This window comes from Tenrec ecaudatus, chromosome 1 (genome assembly GCF_050624435.1).
Source record: "Tenrec ecaudatus isolate mTenEca1 chromosome 1, mTenEca1.hap1, whole genome shotgun sequence".
Taxonomy (NCBI): Eukaryota; Metazoa; Chordata; class Mammalia; order Afrosoricida; family Tenrecidae; genus Tenrec; species Tenrec ecaudatus.
This window is the reverse complement of record NC_134530.1, coordinates 217,803,161-217,828,799: the sequence shown is the minus strand read 5'-3', so window position 1 is coordinate 217,828,799 and position 25,639 is coordinate 217,803,161. Positions and strand designations below refer to the sequence as shown.

Genomic DNA, 25,639 nt, shown 5'->3' with positions numbered 1-25,639 from the left:
AAAGGTTGACGAGGGGCCTCCCTTACTCACCAGAGACTTGGACCAACGTCTACCTTTTGCCTGGTGACTGCTTTTGAAGGAGAAAGGTTTGCAACCTGCCATTCCTGTCTCTGGTGAAGGAGAAAATGCCACTGGGTTAGCAGGGCCTCTGGGTTTTAGGAACTTGGAATGTCAGACCCCAGGATTCTGAGTTTAGCTCTAACTGCCAGGCTCAGAGGCCACCCTGACTCAGTCAGTCTTTTTCTTCGTTAGCTAAGGGGCCAGCTTTGCCAGGAATTGCAAAGCACATTCAAAAGAGGCTGGGGAAGTCCTAGGCAAATATATGAAGCGCATTGACCAGGAACCACTGCTGTTGGGAGCCATTGAGTGGGTTTTCACTGCCCGTCAGGTACCGCCCTCACAAGTGTGATGTCTGATCCCACAGTTGCAGCCACCGTGCCAGTCCAAAGTTGAGGGCCTACCTCGTTTTCGTTGCCCTTCTACATTACCAAGCAGGCGTCCTTCTCTAGGGACTGGTCTCTCCCGGTAACATGTCCAAAGTATGCAAGATGCAGTCTCTCCATCCTTGTGTCTGAGGAGCATTCTGACTTCAAAAAATGGGTGGGGAAAAAGTGGCAGGAAAGCATCTTGTTTGGGGACATGGACTGCACCTCCTCTCTCCCTCCAAGCAGCTGTGTTCCTCCTCCCTGCTGCTGTCAATGGTTCTCCCCCCCACCCCCTTTCTGACTGCCGAGCTTCATCTGGGCAAACACTTACTTCCCGTATGAGCTCAAATGCTTGACTATTCTTTTGGCTTGCTACACTTGATGGTCTTGTGAGGAATTTTTCCACAAACTTTTGAAGCCTGCTCGTATATCATTTCCAGTTCATTCTGATTGGTGAACGTGGTATGAATAATACCCTATATTATCAATCAGTCCTTTAGTAGATATTTAGATGATATAATTTTTCCATTGATATAAACAATGCTTGTATTATTTATACATATGTTGAATACATGCAAGTTTAAAAGATCCCTCCAAATTGACTTTCAACCATTTGAAAATGTTCCTAAAATCCTCTCCCACAAATGTCAGACTTCTGAACTTTTCCAAGCTGTAGGGGGTTAAATTTTTTTTTTCTTAAAGTTTTCTCTCTTCATTTCAATCTCCCTACTTCATAGTTAGGAGCCATGGTGGCAGCGGGTTATATGCTGGCCTGCTTATCACAAGGCCCCCTGGGATGGGGGCCATATGTCGATCATTGCGATCAGTTCCCCCTTCCTTCGTCCCTTTCCCTTGCCCTCCTGGTATCGCTGCTCCCCTTATTGGTCCTGAGGGGGTTATCTGTTCTGGATTCCCGGTCGTTTTTCTTCTTTTCCCACCCGCTCTCCCACCTCATCTCCCTGTCTCTTCCTCCCCGCCTTGTCGTGGGCTTCAGTCTTTTCCTTTGATGAGAAAACCATTTGTATTTTCCCTTCCTAACAATGGTGTCATCAGATATTTATGATTGACTAACTTTGCTGAGCAGAATGTACTCCAATTTTGCCCATGCCGTGGGGTGTTTGACTGACTCGTCGTCGTTTTTCAGGACTGCATACTATTCCACTGTGTGTGCCAGAGTCCATGTACTTGTTCCTCCAGAGACGGGGGTTTGATTGTTGCAGTCTTTGGTGCTAGCACAGAAATGGCTGCGATAAACATGGTGTCCTGGTTCACTCATCTTTCACTAGTTCCCAGGGGAATGGACAGCAGAAAGGTGGGTAAAATGAGGCAGCAGTCAGTGTAAAAGATGAAAAAAATTATAAATTATCAAGGAGGCATGGGGGAGGGAGGGGGAAAATGAGGAGCTGATGCCAGGGGCTCAGGTAGAAATAAAATGTTTTGAAAAAGATGATGACAACATATGTACAGATGTGTTTGACACAATGGATATATGTATGGATTGTGATAAGAGCTGTAGGAGCCCCCAATAAAATATTTTTTTTTAAAAAAAGAGAGAGAATGGCCACAGCCTTAAAACCCTCCCGATACCTTACCCATCAGACCCAAACAGCGGTCTGAGTGGCTATAAAAGGAGGAGACACACAATTGAAACTTAGTGACTTTCTTTTGTGACACAGAAGCCGGTTTCAAACACAACACAAAACTGAGGAGAAGAAGCAGCAGGGCAGCTTTCCACGCTGGGAACCACTCTTTAACTCAGCTCCTCATATGGGGTGGGGGGACCCAACCATAACATTATCTTCATTGCTACTTCATCACTGTCATTTTGCTCTTGTTATGAATCATAATGTAAATATCCATTAGGCAAGATGTATTTTCATTGTTACAAATTGAACATCATTAAAACAGTGATTAATCACAAAACAATATGTAATTATATATTGTGAAATATTTATTTCTAATGACAAATCAATGAAATTTTGTCTTGAAGCATGGTGTAGTGTGGGTAACAGTCTTCATACCGGGTACTCGGATATGGGCGCATCTGCATGTGGGCGGACCCTATCGGAGATGAATAGAGGAGTGGTGTCTTGGTTCCTAACATGTGTTTTCTGATGGTCTTAGGCAACCCCTGTGAAAGGGTCCCAAAGGGGTTGTGACCCACAGATTGAGAACCACTGCTCTAAGGTGAAATAGACTGGCGGTGTGTGTTAGTATGGGGGCGGTCCATGCCCATGCTGGGGCCAGTGGGCCAGGAGGGATGTCCAGGTGGAAACCTCGGAGGTACAGGGCTCAGAGAAGGCTCACAAAGGTGGCTAGGTTTCTCCTGAGACCTGCTGAGAGACTATGCAGACAAGAAGGCTTCCTGATCTGAGCAAGTTCAGGTCACTTCCATCTCCCTATACCGGGTAACTGAGCCAGAAGAAGGTGTGGGGACCCAGGGAAACCCAGGCAAGCAGAGCTGGGCCTCCCAGGCCCTTGTTGAAGTCTCTCTCAATGCTATAGGGAACGATTGTTCACCGGTATTTAAATCCCTGATAAAATCCTCTCTTGATTTAACCACCCAGTGGAAAGTTTGATTTGGGGTTTTTCCATCCTTTCTGAACCTCCTGTAGCACATAATGTAGCATGTTGGGATAGGAGGGTATGTCAAAAAGTATTGCTCCTAAGTTCCTGGTCATACCTGCATGAGTTTATTCCAAAGAAAGCAGGTTTACACATGACTCGGCTCACTGGATGGCTGCAGACATGTCCTCACAGCATTGCCTTTGCCTTAGTCTCCTTAGGGTGCCTTCAAACAAAGGGTGGCTTCTGAGGGAACCGCTGCCCTCTCAGAGGCCCTGGAGACTCTCTTGTGGGATTTTAAAGGCGTAATCTTGACAGATTTTCTTGCGACACAAAACACAATCACAGGAGTTTATCATGAGGGCATCTAAGAACCTGGAAAATTGCCCTGGGAGAAAAAGGCCAAGAAAGTTGTACCAAGTGAGAGATAGATAGATAGATAGATAGATAGATAGATAGATAGATAGATAGATAGATGATAGATAGATAGATAGATAGATAGATAGATAGATAGATAGATAGATAGAACCAAACTTACTGCCATTAAGTCAATGCTGACTCATAGCAAACCCACTACGGGTTTCTGCGCTTGTAATTGTTTACGGGAATAGAAAACCCGGCCATTCTCCTCCCACGGAGCTGCTGGTGGCCAGCCAGTGGGTAAGCAGGACACCACCACCACGGCTCTTCCAGGGGGTGGAGGCGCCCCTTTCGGCAGAGTGTAGACCTAGCCCGCTTCCCATCGTGACTCTTTCCCGTGTGGGATGAAGGTGCCTGTGATGTTGCAGTCATGCTTTCTGACTAACCCTGTGCTTGTGTCTCTTCTTCCCGGGAACTAAGGTGCTTTCACGGGGCTGTTGCGTTTCTAGGTGACGCCGAAGATGACGCGTTTTCTGATCGAGTCGCTTTAGAATGAGCTAAAATTTCAATGACATGATCTGCCACGAGCTCACTCTCTAACTACATTGACATGGAGTTTTGCGGATCGATGGTTAAGACCAGCTAACTAACGGAGTGGAGTTTCCAGGCTGAGTTTCTCACGCCACTCAGGCTTTTTTGCAGAATTAGTATTATTTGGTGGACTACGACCTAGACCATTCCTCGTCTGGATGCGGTGCCTGCTGTGAGCTGTAGCCTTTCATGAAGTGATGGCGTTTTATCTGCAATTGAGATTTTCTGTGGCATCGACCAGTTGTCAAAGATTGCATTGTGTGCTAGAGGTTGTGCTATGTAATTTCACGTGGGATATATACCCACCCCTATCGGCAACATAATCTCCAAGTGACCCTGGTGGTGTAGTGGTTACTCGTTGGCCTGTGAGCCGCGAGGTCAGCAGTTTGAAACAACCAGCCTCTCTGAGGAAGAAAGAGGAAGGTTTCTACTGGGCTTTCTATTCCCATAAATGGTTACAGTCTCAGAAACTCGCTATGAGTCAGCATTGACTCAATGCCTGTGATTTTTAAGTTTTTATTTTTGTTCTTGTTTTTAAAGAGCTACCGTCTTGGAAACTCACGGGGACAGTTCTATACTGTTCTGCTTTCTCCTAGAGGGTGGCTACGAGTTGGCGTTGACATCATGTCAATGAGGTTGTTGTTTGGGTTTTGCCTTAGACCCATCTTACAGATGAGAAACATGGAGGCTCCTCTAGATCATAACTTAATCTACAGGATTAGTGAATAGCACAGCTGGGATTTGAATCTCAGCCTCTGACCCTAGCAAACACGTTACGGTCTTCATAATAACAGAAATGCCACAAGCAGGGGTCTTTAACAAACACATTTATTCCCCCCCCCCCACAGTTTATAAGGCTATAAGTCACAATGAAAGTCGCCGGCTCTTGGAGAAGGCTGTGTCTCTGTGTCTGATCTGGGGAAAGGACCTTGTCTTTTCAGCTTCCGTTCCTCTGTCCTTGTCCATCATCACATGGCCTGGCATCTACACCAACTGCGTCTCCTGCCTTCAGCAGTGACTTTGCTCATTGTGCATCTCAACGGTGAATGCTTTAAGAATGCCCTGAGCTGATATGACCTCATTAACTTAACAAATAACATACACTTCCCAAATGAGACTCCATCCCCAAGTATGCTGTTGCTGGGTCCGATCCAGTCAATTCCAATTCCATTTAGAGTAGCCCCCTCGGACAGGGCAGAGCTGTCCCACAGGGGTTCCCCAGCTGTCATCCATCCTGGAACAGGTCACTGGGTCCCTTCTCCATGGATTAGCCATGGGGTTCGAACTACCAACTGTCAGGCTCTCTGATGAGTGTTAACCAATGCACCAGGGCTCTTGCTCACAAGTGCAGCAAGTGGTCAGAGCTTACCCGCTGAATCAGGCCCCGTTCCACCAGCAGAGCAGCGGCCGTGTGGGCAAGCTGCTTGACGTCCTTGCTTCTTTATTTGAAAGCTGAGAATCATAATTGTATCTCCCTCACCGGGACCTTGTGAGGCTCAGGTGGGGCAACGATATGTAACGGGCCTGGAGGGAATACTGGCATTTAATAAGCTCTCAGTAAGGAGACCTGGGATGCCACCGTTAAGCAATCTACTGCTAACTCAAATCCAGCCGCCGTCTGCTTCTGTCAAAGATGACAGCGTAGAAGGCCCTACTCTGCCCTGTGGGTCCACTCTGAGTGGGAATGGACTTAACTGTTCCTGTTCACCTGAGTCACCGAGGACTTACTGGGCCCCTGGAACCACTGTGGGCCTGGTCCGGGCACTCAATGTCGCTGCAGGCTGACTGTCAGTCTGACTCCCTGGTGAGGGCGGGAGCACTCTCCATGGCGCTGTGTTTAGTCCTCAGGGCACAGGGCAGTCAGCGTCTGGTATGTTGCTGGCTCCCAGGCCATATTTTCCAAAGCATTCTCTGTTTCTAACATCCCTGAACAGAGCTTTCCTTAAAAACAACAACAAAAACCTTTTAAAATTTTGAGTTAGGTGAAGGTTTGCATGAGTCACATATTCTACAACGTATCAAACCTCCCATTGTCTCGCCTGGCTTCCTACACTGCCCCCAGCCTCCCCTATTGGCTATCGTCTTCCTCCTGGCCCAAATCACACCTGTCTTTCTTCTAGCCTGTGCCTTCCTCCTCCCCTCCTTCCCTCACCCTCTCACCCCGGGTCCCCTCCTTTTAGTGTGGAAACCTTTTCTTGGTTAAAAATAAAAATCATGACAGGGGTCTCATCCAGTATTTGTCCTTCAGCATAATGCCCTCCAGGGTCCATGAGGTCATGGAGTGACTCACAGATGCACCGCTGTCTGTTTGAATGTGGCATCGTATCCATCGTGTGCACAAACCAATGTTTACTTAGCTCTCCTTCCACCCACGGGCTTTTCGGTTGGTCCCATCTCCTTGCTATTGTTGATAGCGCCCCAATGCACCTAAAGCTCCGAGGGTTTCTGTGAGACATCGTGAGACCCGTGTGCAGGGTCTGTGCTAAGAGAACACTTCCATTTCATGGGCACAATAACCCCAGTGGCAGGTGTCCCCCCCTTTATAAAACGAGCAAGGTGCACTTCAAATGAAGTCAACAACGGCCCCAAGGGCCACAATGAGAGCTCTGGAGTTACCATTCAACCCACCCAGCTCCAAAGCTTACACATACCCTGAACCTCAGCAGTCTCTTGGGTGAGACTCCTCATTGCCAAGTCTGTAACCTGGCCCTGCTCTGCCAGGATTGCCACCAGCCCCTGTCCCCTCTGGGTAGCCCTTTCTCCACCTTCTGGCGGATATTAATCGTCTTTCTGAAATCAAATGGTATCATATGCAATCAAATGCAAAACCACTGTGGGTTCTTGTTGCATAGTTACAAGTCTAAACTCCTTTGTTTTATTTGCCTTCAGTCCATGCAACTCCTGATCCCATGTACCACAGAATGGCTCAAAAGAGATCATCCGGCCTTTCTTCCTACTCTCTTATTCTGGAAGCTCCACTGAAGCCTCATCAGTACCAGAACACATAGCCTCCAGATGCAGATGGATGGAGGCTGCACATGGGGAGGAGGAGCGCCTGGGCCTCCTGCGTGGAAGAGGAGAATTCCCCCGCCAAACCACCATACTCTCCATCAGTCTCCTTCATGGAATTCTCCTAGCCTTCTTTTGTCACTTGACTCCAGCTGCAGCTCAGCCCCTCTGAGCACGTGTTACCCTGAGCCAAGAACACCCTTCCTCCTCTTTGCTTGGTGAAATCTTTCTGATCCTTCAACTTGCAGCTCACAAGCCACATCCTCTGTGTGGAGGCTTACAAGACGTAGCCCCAGGCAGCCACTCCCACTCTGCACCCATAATATCATCTAATGCACTTCTGTGAATCAGAAATGGAGACGTGACCATTCCGACAGCCCAGCATGTGCTCCTGGAGGCCGTGGGGCAGGTCACAGAGCAAAGACCAGGAGAACCTCATGGCGATTCGGCCTCTTGGCTCTTCCTTTGGAGAGCTGGGGCTTGGCTCTTGCAAGGCTGAGAGCTGTTGGTGCTCTTTGTACCTGCCCTCAAAACTCACCGCCGTCCTGTCGATCCCAGGGCACCACGACTTTCTAGGACAGCTTAGAACTGCCCCAGTGGGTTTCTGAGGCGGCAATTCTTTTTTTTAATTATTTAAATGTTTTATTAGGGGCTCATACAATTCTTATCACAACCATACATACATCAATTGTGTAAAGCACATCTGTACATTCATTGCCCTCATCATTTTCAAAGCATTTGCTCTCCACTTAAGCCCTTTGCATCAGGTCCGATTTTTCCCCCTCCCTCCCTGCTCCCCCTCCCTCATGAGCCCTTGATAATTTATAAATTATTATTTTGTTATATTTTTCCCTGTCCAACGTCTCCCTTCACCCCCTTTTCTGTTGTCCATCCCCCAGGGAGGAGGTCACATGTAGATCCTTGTAGTCAGTTCCCTCTTTCCAACCTACTCACCCTCCCAGTATCACCCCTCACACCCCTGGTCCTGAAGGTATCATCCGCCCTGATTCCCTGTGCCTCCAGCTCCTATCTGTACCAGTGTACATCCTCTGCTCTATCCAGACTTGCAAGGTAGAATTTGGATCATGATAGTTGGGGGGGATGCATCTCTTAAGCTATCATTATTTAGGAGAAATTCATATGAACAGTAAGGCTCCTGGGTCATTCAATGAAAGTTACACTACTAGAAAGTCTAGTCAGATTTGCAAGGTAGAATTCGGATCATGATAGTGGCTGTGGGGGGTGGGGGAAAGCATTTAGGGACTGGAGGAAAGCTGTATTCTTCATCGGTGCTACATCGCACCCTGACTGACTCATTTCCCCCCCCTAGACCCCTTTGCAAGGGGATCTCCAGTGGCCGACAAATGGGCCTTGGGTCTCTATTTTGCACTTCCCCCTTCATTCACTATGGTAAGATTTTTTTTTTGTTCTGATGATGCCTGATCCCTTCGACACCTCGTGATCACATAGGTTGGTGTGCTTCTTCCATGAGGGCTTTGTTGCATCTGAGCTAGATGGCCGCTTGTTCACCTTCTAGCCTTTAAGACCCCAGACGTTATACCTTTTTTTTTTTTCTTCAGACGCTATACCTTTTGATAGCCAGGCACCATCAGCTTTCTTCGCCACATTTGCTATGCACCCGTTTGTCCTCAGCAAGCGTACCATGGAGGTGAGCACACAATGATATGATTTTTTTGTTCTTTGATGCCAGATAACTGATCCCTTTGGAACCTTGTGATCACACAGGCTGGTGTGTTCTTCCATGTGGGCTGAGGCTGTAATTCTTTACCAGAGTAGAAAGTCTTATTTTTCTCCTGAAGAGCAGCTCGTGGTCTTCAAACCACTGACTTTATGGTGATCAGCCCACGACATGGCCAGCACTCCTTTGTATCTCCCCAGTGTCATCAGGTCCTGCTCAGCCAAGGTGTGCTTAATGGATGGTGGCACCAGGCCTGACGGTCTTTAAGAGTCCAGTGGATCCACATTTCATATGTATATTCCTTCAAAGGGTTCTAAACTGCCAACCAACCAATCAACAGTGTGTTGCTTGTAATGGGCCACCCAGCCTGAGGGCTGCTTGGGCATTAGAACTGTTCTCGGGCAATAGAATTTATTTAGTCTTAAATAGGACAAAGAAGTCCTCCAGATGAGGGAGGCCCTCAGCACGAGGCCATAAGGCTATCCAGGGCTCCGTCATGGAGCTACTTACAGACGACAGGGAACACAAAGGAACCTGTTCCATGACAGATCAAGTCATCTCAGTTGTGGCAGAAGGACAGAGGGGTGATAGGGCCCATGGGTGGGTGACACAAACTATGGGAGATTAGAAAATTCTAGCAGACTGGTTCGGGGCCCTCTAACCACCTTGGTGGGGGTATGTCTCAAGACCTTTCCACCCTAGGACCCCCGATTTCCATGAAGGGCACACCCAGGCAAGGTCCTGAGCACAAGATTGCCCCACCCCACTGCTGGCCAGCGATCAACTTTCACCCACACTCTGCCTGGGGCCTTTTACAGAGCCAGCCAGTGGCCCAGAGAACTCAAGGGAGGCTGAATCTCTGTGGAGACTCTTAAGGGATTTAGGGCCCCCACTGTAAACCATGGCCTTCTGTGGTCATCAATTGACTTGACTGACTCATGCTGATGTCATGTGTCTCTGTGGAGAACTCCGCTTTAGAGGGTTGTCAGTGGCTGATTTGAGGGAAGTAGAGCAGAACTTTTTCCTGAGGTGCCTCTCATGGACTTGAACCTCAAACTCTCTGCTCACAAACAAGTAACCCTCTGCACCACACAGGCCTCAATTCAAATCTTGAGCTACCCATTAAAGCGATTTACTTTGGCAACCCCAGCAGTAAAATGGGGGAGATAGTAGCTTTGGGCAGGAACTCTGGTGGCATAGGTTTACAAATTGGGCTGCGATGTGAAAAAGTGGCAGTTTGAAACCACTACCAGCTCCCATACAGAGTCACCGCCTCGGAAACTCACCTGTCTTACAGGGTAGCTATGAGTCGTCACCAACTCAATGGCAGTGACTTTGATTTGGTGTGAGTATGTGTTTGCAGAAGTGACTGGGAAGAAGCTGTGAGTGAATTACAGGACATTGGCAAGCACAGGCCTGCTGAGGACACCTTTGTTTCCAATCCCAACCAGCAAATAAGCGGCAAAGTCTAGTTCTAAAAGAAGTCTTTAAGTGGAGAACTCATTGGGAATTTTTAAAGTGAAGACAATTAAGAATTTGTTTCAAAGGACGACATTGATTCTGCAGCTCCAGGAGAGGAACATATCTGATCAGAGCACACAGGAGCAGATGAATGGGGAGGAGGAGAGAGTGGAGCACAGCCTGGCCCACCAGGCCATGAGGATGATGTTCCTGATTAGAGCAGCCAGTCCAGAGAGAGGACAACATGGCTGGCCCCACTATGAGACATGATGCCCCTCAATGACCCATGGCACTACAGGGGACAGCACCGGAGACACAGTGTGGGAATTGCGCCTGACCTGATCCCACCACACCGAGGCAAAGCACTGGGGGAGTGCAGAGAACAGCAAGGGAATGGAGCAGCAAGGTCCCCAGAGAATGCTAAAAGTGGACTTTGGGGGCAGGGCGGGGTGCCCCAACAGACTGGACTGGAAAACACTCCTAAAGGCCAACAAATGATCCTTGAACTAACTACAAGCTTTTCTTTCTTGATGTGTTTTGTTTTGTTCTTTGTCAGTGGTTTGTTGTTGTTTTGTTGTATACTGTTGCTTTGTTTTCCTCTGTCTTGTTTTCGTGTATGTTATTATCGCCACAGGTCTATCTAAATAAGACAGGCTGGATGAACTAACTGGAGGAAAAACAACGGGACGGACAGTTCCGGGGGACTTGGGATAGGGGGAGGTGAGCGGGGGTGGGGTAAGGAAATGGTGTTAACAAATTCAGGGACAAGGGAACAACATAGGACCCAAATTGGTGGTGAGGGGGGAGTGTCAGGCCTGGTAGGGAATGATCAAGGGTAAGGTTGCTTAGAGAAGAGGTATAGCTGTAACCCAGGTGGGGACGGAACATGATAGTGGAGCAGGAGGAAAGTCAAGGGAAATAGAGGAAAGAGCTAGGAGGTAAAAGGCATTTATAGAGGTCTAGACAAAGACATGTACATGAAAATATATATATGAGAGTGGGGAAATAGATCTATGTGTCTATATTTATAGGTTTAGTATTAAGGTGGCAGAAGGACCTTGGGTCTCTACTCAAGCACTCCCTCAATGCATGAATACTTTCCTCTATTAAATTGGCATTCTATGATGCTCACCCTCTCGACACAACTGCTGAAGCCAAAGCGGATGAAGTAAATGTGGTGAAGAAAGCTGATGGTGCCCGGCTATCAAGAGATAGCGTCTGGGGTCTTAAAGGCTTGAAGGTAAACAAGCGGCCATCTGGCACAGAAGCAATAAAGCCCACATGGAAGAACACACCAGCCTGTGTGATCATGTGGTTCCAAAGGGATCAGTTATCAGGCATCAAAGAACAAAAAATCATATCATTGGCTGCACACCTCCATGATACAATCGCCGAGGACAAACAGGTGCATAAACAAATGTGGCAAAGAAAGATGATGGTGCCTGGCTACCAAAAGAGATAGTGTCTGGGGTCTTAAAGGCTTGAAGGTGAACAAGCGGCCATCTAGCTCAGAAGCAACAAAGCCCACATGGAAGAAGCACACCAATGTGTGTGATCACGAGGTGTCAAAGGGATCAGGTATAAGGCATCATCAAAAAAAAAATCTTACCATAGTGATTGAAGGGGGAAGTGCAGAGTGGAGACCCAAGGCCCATTTGTAGGCCACTGGAGATCCCCTTGCAGAGGGGTCTAAGGGGAGGAGATGAGTCAGTGAGGGTGTGATGTAGCACCGATGAAGAATACAGCTTTCCTCCAGTTCCTAAATGCTTCCTCCCCTCCCCACCCCCCACTACCATGATCCGAATTCTACCTTGCAAGTCTGGATAGAGCAGAGGTTGTACACTGGTGCAGATAGGAGCTGGAGGCACAGGGTGTGAGGGGTGATACTGGGAGAGTAGAGGGTGAGTGGGTTGGAAAGGGGAAACCGATTTCAAGGATCTACATGTGACCTCCTCCCTGGGGGAGTGACAACAGAAAAGGGGGTGAAGGGAGACACCGGATAGGGCAAGATATGACAAAATAATAATTTATAAATTATCAAGGGCTCATGAGGGAGGGGGGAGTGGGAAGGGAGAGGGAAAAAGAGGACCTGATGCAAAGGGCTTAAGTGGAGAGCAAATGCTTCAAAAATGATCAGGGTAAAGAATGTACAGATGTGCTTTACACAATTGATGTATGTATATGTATGGATTGTGATAAGAGTTGTATCAGCCCCTAATAAAATGTTTAAAAAAAAGAATGTCATAATATAAGGCAGATAGAACACATGAAAATGCACCCCCTTTAAATTAACAGGGCTTAAAAATTTTTTTTCTTTGCACCCATACAATTTCCAGCTGGGCAAGGGGGCTGGGAGGGATGCTTCATCTTTTCTGTGCAGTCACCGGCTGCTCTGTCGACCTTTCCGACGCCAAGCCAACTGGGGGATGAGATGACGCACCCACTGCCACTGCCTTCATTCCTCCAGCCCAGCACAGAGCCTCCCCACAGACCTCCGTCAGTCTGTGTGGGATCAGACAGCCTCGTCTTATTCCCTTGGAGCCTCCAGTGGGTTTGAACCATCCAATTTTCAGATAGCTGCCCAGCGCTTACAGCCCGGCACGCTCCGGGCTGCAGATAAGCGTATGTAGGAGAGTGTTTCACAGTCCGTGGGCCCTACCTCACACCTCCAGAATCTCAAGGCAGGAACCCCACCCAAAACCCTGTGGTTTTGATGCAAGCACTTGTTGGGTTTGAGAACCACAGGTATGTACCAAACCCAACCCAAACACGCCTGCAGTCATTTGTAGTTCATTTCGGCTCACAGCAATCTTAATCAGGGTGTTGTGTGTGTGTGTATGTCCGTGTCCCAGATGGAATCTTGCCAGAGGAGACTGGAGGCTGGCTTCATTTTTCTCCCTCCGAGGGGCTGGCGAGTCTAAACTGCTCCTCCCTTTGTAAGATTAGCAGCTCAACACCCAACCCGCAGCACCATCCAGGTCTCTTAGCATATTAAAGAACACACCAAACCAAACTGCCCCTGTGGGTCTCCAAGACTGCAAATCTTTGTGAGTAGAAAATGTCACATCTTTGGGGTGGTGTGGGGGTGGGGAGGGGTGAGGAGGGCGCTGCAGCCAGGGGTTTCACAGGTAACCCATCCATACACCTTAGCATAGACGCAGGGGATTAAGCACTCATGGCAGGCAGAAGGGAAATGTAATGGAAAGCTTCCATGGGAATTTGCAGCCCCCTCATGCACACCCCACAAACACAACACGGGGCTCGGAGCTCTGCGTTTCTTCGGTGTCGTCTTTGCAGGGGCCCAGAGTGGCCCGAGCGGTAAGCCTTCATCCACCAGCTGCAAGGCTGGCAGTTCGACCTTGCCCAGAGTATGGGGTCAGCTCTACTCAGTACACGTGGGGGTCTCCGTGACCTGGAAGCAGTTCCGTGGCCAGCTACGAACACAAGCCACACAGCCTTTGTTGTGGTTGTTAATTTGCAAAAAGTTTCCTTTCTTTTCCTTTGCATCAGCCATGCTACCTGGCCCTCCCGGGATGAGCAGAGCACGCTGGGGAGAGGAGAGGGCCCTGGGAAAAGAAGTGCCTCAATGAGATGGACTGACACATTGACGCGGGGGATGTAACAATGGGCTCACACATAGCAAGGGCTGTCGGGATGACGCACGACCTGGCAGTGCTTCCTTCTGTTGCACAAAGTGTCCCAGAGAAGCACCAAACAACCACAAATACACAAAGGCCGCTTCACCTTCATTCAGCCCGAGGGGAGGCGGGGACTGGCTCCATGGAACAATAGCAGATTGACCCGTTTCCCCACCGCTTCAGCTTCGACCCGGGATTTCCTCCTGGGGCAATTTAAATGTTAATGCAGTTGAGTGCAAAGATCTGTTTAGCTATCAGAATTGGTTCTTATGACCCTCTCCTTTCTTTCCCCTTCTTCCTACAGGTTTTCACTTTAAAAACACAACAACATTTTTGCTCAGCAAGGCCTACCATTTGCATTCTTTGGACCTTCATCATGTCCTATATCTTCTCCGCAGAACTTGCAAGATAGGATGAACACACCCGCCCTGTCTGCAATTAGATTGTGCTGAGTCACCCAGCCTTCGCAGGGCCGAAGATTTTGTTTCTAGGAAAAGTCGGGTGGGGGGGGGGGAGGGGGAGGGGGGGAGGACGGAGCTGGTGGCTTGCTTGCTGGCCTGCTGCTATTTGCATACAAACAGAGGGATTAGGGATAGGAGAGCTGCAGATTCTTAGCAACCTATTATGCATAATATTGTGTGTAGAGATTTCTAATGGGTTGGTGCCTCCTCTTCCTGGCTGATGATTCTGGTGGGAAATCTGTGAGCGTTTGTTTCTTCCTGTTGCCGGACAGTGACATGGACATAAACAGCCGACCATTGGGTTTGCAGTGTTTAGAAATAAAGAGTGTGAGAGCGGAGGCTTGGCTATTATTTTGAAGTTTCGTGTAACTAAGCTTTCGGAATTAGTTTGTCAATAACCGATATGTAACCTCCCAACAAAATTCACAATGAAAACGTTTGAAATAAATGAAAAAAGAGTAACAACAAAAGGTACAGTACTGAACGAGCTGCTGGGCGATGTCGCTGACCTTTCAGTTCAGCTCTTACATAATTCTATTTTCTTCTTTGGATCCAGTAGCGAGGTGTCATTACACTCGCGTGAACTGGGGGAGTGGCAGGAAGCCACCGATCTTCCTCAGAGTTCGAAAGAAAAGAAAGTTGTTTGGAAAGTGGATTATAGATGCGAGTGGAAATGGGGGTGATTTATATTGGAGAATGGTGTCTTTATTTTTGCCCTATAAAAATAGGTTCCCTTGAAAGGGAGCCTGTGAAACTAAAGAAAATATACACACCCGCCCAACAAGGAAGTGGGAAAAATGGACTAGTGACAGCACATACCCTGAGGTCATTTCACAAGGTAGTCACTTATTATGAAAAAAACCAAAATCTCCATGGGGACACATAGTGACCTATAAGGACAGAGCAGAATGGAGCAGAGAGTTAGGCTCTTCAGCATGGAGGAAGACCTGCTTCCGAACAGCTGGCTCCGTGACTGGACTAAGGGCGGTTGGTTGCGTTTCTCACTCGGACCTGCTCCTAGAGAGGAGAACCTCTGAGCGTCTACAGCTGAGTGTAACGAGGCTCAGAGGTGGAACAGTTCCCCCCAAGCACGCCTCGTACGCACATGGCAGGGAGAGAATTTGAACCCAGGCACGATGATGCTCCAGCTCTGGTGTTTAACCGCAGGGACATGCCTCCTCACTCATAAGAGCAACTTACTCACCAGCAAGCAATGCGAAATACTGAAAGAATGTCGTCTGCTGGTGGGAGCTTTGGCCTTTTCTTAGTGAGCCAGTTCAGAGGGATTTTAGGGTACACAAGAGGCCCATCTTGAATATCACGTAGAGAGGAGGTTGATGATGTCTGCAAAGAAGCAAAGGCGACACAAAGACAGAGACACATCATCTGATTGAGGGAGACCACCCACATGAGGGTGAAGTGGTATCCCAGTTCAGGCTTTAAAAGGGGCATGGTGGCCAAAGGACACGGCCACAGAGCATGATAGGTGGCAGATCAATACATCACAGTTACAGGTGGGACTACACAAGCAGGAATGGGGACTACGGTTGGGACGTGTACATTGTTACATAGAAGGCCTTACAAGGCAGTCAGAGAGAATCTGATAGGGCAGGCCTCATGGCGATGCTGCCCCCTGTACAGTCCCCAGTACAGTGACCTCCACCAAGGACATACCTAGGCAAGCCCCTAAGAGAGTGACTGACCTTCCTGGCTGGCCAGAGAGGGGTAGAGGCAATCTCCTCTCCTAGGCGTCTGCCTGAGGGCAGCACGATTATCTACATCTTTGGTTAATGATCAGAAAGCATTCAGTGGAGAGATAATTTAGGTGGGGACTCTGCAAATGGATTTAGGGCTGTCGCTGCCATTCAAACCCTTTTGCAAATCAGGGTGCTCAGAAATTAAGCTCTAATAAGGAGGGAGCTGGAATAGCCTGGGGAGGAAGGCACAGAAGAAAAGTCGTAAATCAGAGATTCTCAACCTGTGGATCTCACCCCTTTGGTGGTCCAAAGACCTTTTCACAGGGGTCGCCTAAGACCATTGGAAAATACGTATTTCCCATGGTCTTAGGAACCGAGACATCGTTTCTCTGTCTCCAGGTGGGTCCGCCCACCTTCAGATACACCCACATAGGAGGACTCGGCGTGAAGACTGTTACCCATGCTACACCATGCTTCAAGACCAAATTTCATTTATTTTGCCACTAGAAATAAATATTTCACAATATATAATTACATATTGTTTTTGTGATTAATCATTATGCTTTATGTTCAATTGGTAACAATGAAAATACATCCTACATATCAGATATTTACATGATGATTCATAACAGTAGCAAAACGACAGTTATGAAGTAGCAACGAAAATCATTTTACGGTGGGGGGGGGTCACCACAGCATGAGAAACTGTATGAAAGGGTCGCTGCACGAGGAAGGTTGAGAACCACTGCTGCAAATAATCAAGGATTCAGAAGAAGCTGAGAAAAAGATATGCTAATTGTCAATGATTTGCAAATTAAAAAAAAAGAAAAAGAAAAAAGCTAAGCTAGTTTCCCTTAATTATTGGCCTAGCAGGCCCTGTAGGAGCCCTAGTGGTGTAGTTGTTAAGTATCGGGCTGAAGTTCAAAACCACCAGCTGCTCCAAGGGCGAAAGATGGGGCTTTCTACTCCTGTAAACATTTACAGTCTCAGAAATTCAGCTCTCCCCTGTCTTATAGTCACCATGAGTTACATCGACTTGGTCGTGAAGAGAAGCAGGGCCTAGAATTGGGCTAACACTGTTACATATAGAATAAGAGTCTGTATTGGGGTACAACAGGAGCCCTGGCAGTGCACTGGGCAATACATTGAATTGCAAACCACAAGGTCCTCAGTTTGAACCCAGTAGTCCCTCTGACGGAGAAAGATGAGGCTGTTTGCTACTGTAAAGATTTACAGTCTCAGAAACCCACAGGGCAGTTCTACTCTGTCCTATAAGGTCACTATGCTTTTGGGAATCAACCTGATGGCAGTGATTTGGGGGTACTTTAGAAACAGCGCTCTCCAACTTGCAGCAGACAAGGTCTGGTGGTGTGGAGTGCTTACAACTTGGGCTGTGATTCACAAGGTCTGTAGTTTGAAACCACCAGCGGGTTCTCTGGGAAAAAGTCAAAGCTTTCTATTCTATATGTGTTCTCAGAAATCCGCAGGAGCAGTTTTACCCTATCCTATAGACAGACTCACAGTGAATCAGCACTGACTCGATGGCAGTGCATTGAGAACTCGCAGCAGAGTGGCACACCCCGTGCAGGGATTGGGCAGACACAGTTATAGCTTGCTACCTGAAACAATGCATTGAATTCCCATTCCATTAGGAAGATCCCCTTTCTCCCCAGGCTATGGTATAGGCCAGAGAAGACACTCAGCAAAGTATTTTATTCTGGCTTCCTCGGGGCTCAAGTGTAACTGGGGATCCTGGGGAGCAGTGCAGAAGGGTGGGGACACTCTGCAGCCAGGTGCCTGGGTCTGGCAGGCAGCTCTGGAGAAGATGAGATTTTAGCAGTGATTTGAAATTCCCAAGTGAATTAGCCATGCGGGGAGCTTAGACGATAGGTTTTCAAGCAGAGGAAACAAATTCCAGCAAAACAGGAAATTGCCTGCTGGCAAGATCTCTGAGCATCAGGGAAGCGTGTGACTGGAACAGAGTGATGGAGGAGGGGAGTCTAGAAGGTGAGGTCAGGGGGTAAGGTGAGAGAGTAAGGAGGGATTGCATGGTTTTGAGTGGAGGGAGGCATGAAGTAACTAAGCTTTTAAAAACAGCACTCTATTTCCTTGACACCAGATTTGAATGCTGGAGACCCGTTAGGAGCCATTGAAGTCTGGTAGACAGGCAAGGATGGCACTGATCAGGGCTTATGGGGTGCAGGGCTGTTTGTGTAAGAAGTAGTCATATTGCAGATGCATTTTGGGGAGGACCAACAGGAATTATTATTGATGGGTGGGATCTATGGAATGTGAGAGGCAAAGGGAAGCCAAGAGTGGCTCCAGGGTTTTTGGCACGTGCAACCAGGATAGAGTTGCCAACACCTGGGGTGGGGGAGAGTGTGCAGGTGGAACAGGGGACACGATTTCAGTCAAGGCTAGACTACCATACCAGTCACTGCTTTTAACCAGGCCGTCTGATTCCAAAGTCAATGTGAACCACTACCCTGTCCAGTCTCCTTCAGTCAGACACTCTTTAACTGGGTGACAGAAGGCTTCTGAGACTGAGGGCATGTGTCATTTCCCAGGAGCAGATCTGGCTTCGCTCCATCGTTTCTCAGAGGACTTGTCTTACACGCAGGTTGGGGCCCTCCCCATTGAAGGATTTCAAGGTGGGCAGTGACTTGATGGAACTGCTTTTGAAGAATGTTGATGTGGTGACAGTGTAGGGACTAGAGGAGGCGAGGAGGATTCCTGGCAATGGGGATTTGGGGGTACGGAGGATTCCTGGCAATGGGGGTTTGGGGGTACACGTGGAGCATTTAGTTCAATGCTAGTGAGGGCAAGCAGGGTGGTTCAGTGGTAGAGGTCTCACCTTCCAAATGGGAGTCCCGGGTTTGATTCCTGACCAGTATACCTCAAATATAGCTGCCGTCTGTGGTGATAATTTTTATAGGAGAATTAATATCACACTAGCTCCAAGAAGATGGAGATGAAAGGTATCCCAAATGTCCCAAATGTCCAACTCCTCCCCCTCCCTTGAATATGTTCCCTCATGTTTCTGGGTTGCTGCAGTGTCTCACAGAAACTCATGAAACGTGGAGGAAATGTCTCATGTGCTGTTCAATCTCAAACCCTAAGGTCAGGTGGAGGTGAGCCAAATGTTCCACAGGCCAAAATGGTCACAAGTCAAAGCAGGTCTTCTTGCTTCTACCCAAGCACAGACAGGAAATCACAGTACGGCCTTGATGGCTTTTGTCTCTTAGCCTCTTAGCGGACCTTACTCCCAAGGAAAACAATGAAGAGTGTCTTAAAGTCACATCTGCATGAGAGTAGTCTTAGAGATGCTCCCAAGGATACATAGGATATGACTTGGATCACACCCTTACTAAAGTCAGGTCTTTTTTAAAATCATTTTTAAATTTAATCATTTCATTGGGGGCTTATACAATTCTTATCACAATCCATACATACATCCATTGTGTCAAGCACATATGTGCATTTGTTGCCATCATCATTCTCAAAACATTTGCCTTCTACTTGAGCCCTTAATATCTGCTGCTCAATTCCCCCCTTCCTCCCCACTGCCCCCTACCTCATGAACCCTTCATAATTCATAAATTATTATTATTTTGTCATATATTACACTGTCCGATGTCTCTCCCCATTTTTAAATCATTTTATTGGGGGCTCATACAATTCTTATCACAATCTATACATACATCCATGGTGTCAAGCACATATGTACATTTGTTGCCATCATCATTCTCTAAACATTTGCCTTCTACTTGAGCCCTTGATATTGGCTCCTCATTTTTCCCCTCCCCTCTCCCTAATGAACCCTTCATAAGTAATAAATTATTATTGTTTTGTCATATGTTACACTGTCTGTAAAGTCAGGTCTTAATGACATTCTGATACTGTCCGTTAGTACAGCAGAGAAGGCCTTCCAAAACAGGAGTGTAATCACAGGCATTGAGTCCAACATATCACATAAGGGATTACGGCTATAAGGGCCTGATGAATTGCCTACTTAGTGATGTTTGCGTGTTCCATGATGCTCACCAGGGTTCAGGGGAGCTTCCAGACTAAGACGGACTCGGATGAAAAGCCCAAGGATCTTCCAAACATTAGGCAATGAAAATGTTCCAAATCACAGGGATCTGATCCCTTTGTACTTGTGGTCACCATGAGTCAGGGCTGGCTCGACAGCAGCTACGTACAACAGCAGTCCTTCTTCATCGAGGGACCTGAGGGCCGCCTAAGCAAAGCACTCGGAAAAGCCGAGCTGGAGTAGCCGAGAGCCAAGCACTTGAAGGAAATCAAAACAGCAATTCTGAGTGAGGGAGATCAGTCTCAGATTTTATCATATATATACATATACACATATAGATATAAGATTATATATATATACATAATCTTCTTCTGAAAATAATTCTCCCGAGAACAATTCTATCTCCCACCTTTTCCCTTCCTCTGCCATCCTGTTATGGCGGGTTTGGGGGACTGTAAACTACTTCCTAGGCTCTACATTCAAAGTTGGCAGACACAGCCCATGGGGGAATGTGGGAAAGATTTAAGGGGCTTGCAAAAGCACATACCTATGTTTTACCCTGGATCATGGGCTATAGTACCAAAGTTTTTCATTGCCAGGGGGTCTGAGTAATTTTTTTTCCTGAAAAGGGGGGGTAGGCCAAATAAATTTGGGAACCTGTGCTCCAAATATGCAGTGGTCACACATTGGTCTGTGATCCCCAACATTGGCAGTCAAAAAACACCAGCAGCTCCTAGGCCAAAGGACAGGGCTTTCTATTCCCATAAAGAGTTACAGTCTGGAAAACTCACAGGGGCAATTCTGCCCTGTCCTACAGGGTCGCTCTATGAGTCAGCATTGACTCCATGGCAGTGAGGTTTTATGTCCCAAACAAAGAGACCATTTTAAAGCCTCTGAGTCAGGTGTGGTCAAACGAATGACTTCCTTACAGATCCACCTTTTTGATTGTTATAAATACACCTGTGTGGTGAGCAAGGGGTGACAAGGCAGAGAAGGTGCTGGACACAGCTGGTCGAGGCTGGATGCTACAAAGAGAGCAGACAGACAGACAGTCCACCCAGCTGGGCAGGCAGGCAGTATTCTGGGGCCAGTGGGTGAGAACCCTTAGAGGGTCCTGCGTGGGGCTGGGGGTGCGGGCACCTTAAGGCTCCCTGGTCCGAGGTTTCTGGGTGGCAGTGGGAGCAGAGCTCCAGGCTCGGCTCACATCATTCAGGGGCTTGCGGGCAAACTCCGGCTGCACGAAGGCTGCGCGGGAGACCTCAGCTGCCTCTGCTCCACCCGCGCCTGCGTCGGCAGCTGCACGGGAAGTTAGTGCTCCGATTTTGCTGCCCAGCATGAAACCGATCCGGCCGCAGGGGTAGGTGGGGATGGCGCCTTAGGGGTAGGCCACCAAGGGGAAGAGGGGCTTGCAGAACGGCCACATCTGGATGAAGCCCAGGTGCAGCCGCTGGCACTCGCCTTGGCAGCAGAGAATGCCATCCTCCTGGAGAGCCGTCTTCATGAGAGGGCAGTGCGATTCCCTGAAGAGGCTCTCTGCAGGGCCCAGGGGGTCTGCGGAGTCCGTGTGATGACGTCAAAGGCATCCTGGTTCTGCTTCATGAACTCAAAACCATCGCCGACGTGGAGGGTCCGTTTCGAGCTGGAGTAGCCAGCCGCCACGGCCGGTAGGAACGTCTTAGAGACTCAGATGGCATCCCCATCAATTTCCCACTGGACCACGGCCTCCACGGAGGGGGCCTTCACGACCTCCCGCTGGACGCCTCCATCCCCAGCCCCGATGATCAGCGCCTGGCGTGGGTTGGGGTGGCTGCAGAGGGGCAAGTGGGTGATCATCTCTGGATGACGCCGTCCAGCACCGGCACGTTGCCCTAGGTCTTACTGCGGAAGACAGAGATGTCCTGGTCCCGCGAGCGCTGATGGGGCAGCAGCTGCCTCACCTGCAGCGACAAGGCCTGGCCGGGTCTCGAGCTGCAGGTCTCGTGAAACCAGCCCTCGCCCATAGCAGCAGGCCGGGGGCGGCGGGGCTGGCGGTGCTGGACTCCATGGCAGACTGGCACAGACCAGACTGGAGGCCGCATGGAGTCGCAGCACAGCGGAACCTGCCCCACCCGCCGCCCAGGCACCCCCTTTTCCAAGTCAAACTGACTGAGTTGAACCTGAATGTGACTGCTGGTGACAGATTGCTGCAAGACACTCACAGCTCATGCCGGAAGATCCTTAGACAAAGGGAACCAGTCACTAAAGCCATCGCTCCGTGAAGAGCATGTCCTGCCCAGAGCCTGAAGAGACCCACATATCCCAGAACACTAGCACGTGGAAAATGGTGTTGATTCCTCACAGGAAACCGAGAGGTCACTGCAACTCCTTTTTGGAGCTCCGTCTGACTGCAGAAGGCTGCCTGGGTGGAGATGGGCCCACTCTGCACTGTAGGGGAGGGACTTCTTGGCTGCCCTTTTACTTTTGCAAGCATCACGTCCTTCTCCCCTGCTAACATGTCCAAAGTATGGGAGATGAAGTCTCACCATTCTTGCTTCTAAGCAGCTCTGGCTATTCTTTTTACAGGACAGATTGGCTTGTTCTTCTGGCAGTCCATGGGACTTGCGGTATTATTTTTGCTAGCACCATAATTCAAGTGCATCCATTCTTCTTTGGTCTTCCTTAGTCAATGTCCAAATTCCCATGCATAGGAGGCAACTGAAACCACCATGGCTTGGGTCAAGCGCACCTGAGTTCTCAAAGTGGCTTCCTTGCTCTCCAGCATTTAAATTGTGCGACAGATTTACCCAATACAATGCAGCTTTTCATTTCTTGAGATGACTGCTGGTTCCCCTTGGCCATTGGTTCTCCACTTTCCTAATGCCAAGACCCTTTCATACAGTTCCTCATGTGGTGGTGACCCCCAACCATAAAATTATTTTTATTGCTACTTCATAACTGTCATTTTGCTACTATCATGAATTGTCATGTAAATATCTGCTATGCAGGATGTATTTTCATTGCTACCAATTGAACATCATTAAAGTATAGTGATTCATCAAAAAATATGTAATTATATATTGTGAAATATTTACTTCTAATGACAAATAAATGAAATTTTGTCTCAAAGCATGGGTAACAGTCCTCATGCCAGGTACTCATATGTGGGCGTATCTGCATGTGGGCAGACAGGTGTCTCGGTTCCTAAGACCGTCAGAAATATGTGTTTTCCAATGGCCTCAGGCAACCTCTGTGAAAAGGTTGTTCGACCACCAAAGGGGTTTTGACCCACAGGTTGAGAACCACTGCCCTAGGCCACGTAGGCTTAGTTAAGCTGGTGGAAAACTTCTGCTACATAAGCTTCCACCTGACACCATAGTGGATGGACTGCCAAGACCCTCCCCACAGTCATTTAAAACCCTCAAGCCTACATGATAAGCTACATGGAGCAACGTGCTGTGTGGAGTACATCATAGATTGCTTGCATCTGGCCATCCTGAGGTGTGTGTGTGTGTGTGTTCATAATGAGTTGAAAGCTCCCGACTCATTTACATATAGGTAAGGGTTACGGGGCTGCCTGAGAAAAGCAAAGGGCCCCTTAGTTACTCCGCTATTTTCAGAAACTAGAGAAAGAAAATCAACCAAGTTGGTCATCCCGCAATTACAAAGTCATTTTTGACAACAACTCAGGAGAATTTCAAAGATTTGAGTGACCTTGTTGTTACTATAATATGTCTGTTCGTTCATATTTGGAGAGTTTCTCAGTGGTTGGATCTATTGAGAGAAAAAATAGTGGTATAATTAGAAATGAACTGTTTCCTTATTAAAGTAAGGCATCCACAAGCCCATGGATTTATAATGAGAAAGGAAACCAGCTCATCTCAGTAAGGGATGTGCGAGGGTATGTCAGAAAGCTTGCTACATAAGCGTGCTGTTAGTTGCCTTTGAGTCTGTTCCAACTCATAGTGACCCTAAGCACAACAGAATGAAGCACAGCCAGGTCTCGAGCCATCCTCCCCATTGTTATGGTTGAGCCCATTGTTGCAGCCACTGTGTCATCCGTCTCATCGAGGACGACCTTATCCCTTTTGCTGCCCCTCTAATTTCCCACACATGATGTCCTTTTCCAGGGACTAGTCTGAGAACATGTCCAAGGTACTTGAGGTGAAATCGGACCGTTCTGTCTTCTAATGAGCTTTCTAGCTGGACTTCTTCCAAAACTGATCTGTTTGTTCTTTTGGCAGTCCATAATGCTATGTGTCGAAAGTCAACACTGTCGGGCTTTTCTTCCGCAGAGAAGAGCTAGTGAGTTTATCTTGGGGAGTTTGCCGCCACAACGAGGGAGCCATCACACAAGACGTCAAAACAGGACAGTAAAGTGAGACAGAAAGCAGAGCAAAGATTTAATACACGAAGTGCGCTTCAATCACAGTGTGAAATGGGTCACCTCATTTCACTGTGTGTAGGGATCCAACGCTGGATTTTCTAGGGTTCTGGTGGAGAAGCCCCATTGACTTGCCTCAGTCCCTAGCCTGCTTGGTGTTGGGATGAGTCATCCAGACATGGTCAGGGCAGTGGATCATGGGAGGCAGTTTGGGATAGGTCATCAGACCTCATAAGTCATCCGGGCCCCTGGCTGACCCTGACACAGAATACTTTTAATAGTCGTCACCAGAATCATCATTCCAATGTATCGGTTCTTCCGGCTTCCTTCTTTAATGTCCAACTTTCACATGCATATGGGGCAATCGAAAATACAATGGCATGGCAGATGAAAAAAAAAAAAAGAAAATACAATGGCTTGGGTCAGGTGCACCTTAGTCCTCAAACTAGCGTCCTTGCTTTTCAGCACTTTTAAAGAGGTCTTGTGCAGCAGCGCAGTTTTCATTCTCTTGACTGCTGCTTCCACGAGCATCGATTGTGGATCCAACCGACACAAAATCCTTGACAACTTCAGACTTTTCTCTTGTTTATCCTGATGTTCCCTAGTGATCCAGTTGTGAGAATTTTGGTCTTCCTTACGTTGAATTGCAACGCAGACAACCCTTGATCTTCATCGGCAACTGCTTCAAGTCCTTCTCAGTCTCAGCAACCAAGGCTGCATCATAGGAGACCACCGGTTGTTCACAAGCCATCCTCCCATCCTGACCCCCGAGCTTTCCATATAGTCCAGCTTCTTAGATTACTTGCTCAGCACCTCTCTCCTGATTTTTAAACCATGCAGTAGAGCCTTGTTCTGGTCCAAGAACTGCTTCATAGAAACCTTTATTCAACAAAAATAATCAAAATATAAGGCTATTGTTTCTTGACAAAACCTGCACCTAAGTCAGAGGCAGAGCAAGTCCTGCCCGTGCGCCGTCTAAGGCATACAAAGGTATCAATACCAGCTAACATCACACTTCACAAAAGAGGAGCAGTTGTTTGACTCGTATGGCCCAGAGATGATGTTGTAACTGTCCAAATGGTCCTTGGGAGAAAACGGATTCCCCACCGTTGTGGTCTAGATCTACACACTTAGAAGGGTGATTTTCCATCTCACTAACCGTTTCTTGAAGAATTATGTCCTCCTTCATTTACACCATGCAAAGATTGGGCATCTTTGAGGCACAAGTTGTGTTCCTTTGAGGTATTCTTTGAATTTTGTAACAAAACAAAGTATGGAGGAGCAAGAGCAGGCCTGTAGGGTAGATGGAATAAGAATTCCCAGTAAAATTCTCACAGAGT

The 25,639-nt window shown here is 48.0% G+C and overlaps 1 pseudogene; it reads right to left on the bottom strand.

Moving 5' to 3' along the window:
- Window positions 1-21,080: 21,080 nt before the first annotated feature.
- LOC142439536 (spermidine synthase pseudogene) lies at window positions 21,081-22,017 on the bottom strand (annotated as a pseudogene).
- Window positions 22,018-25,639: the final 3,622 nt, after the last annotated feature.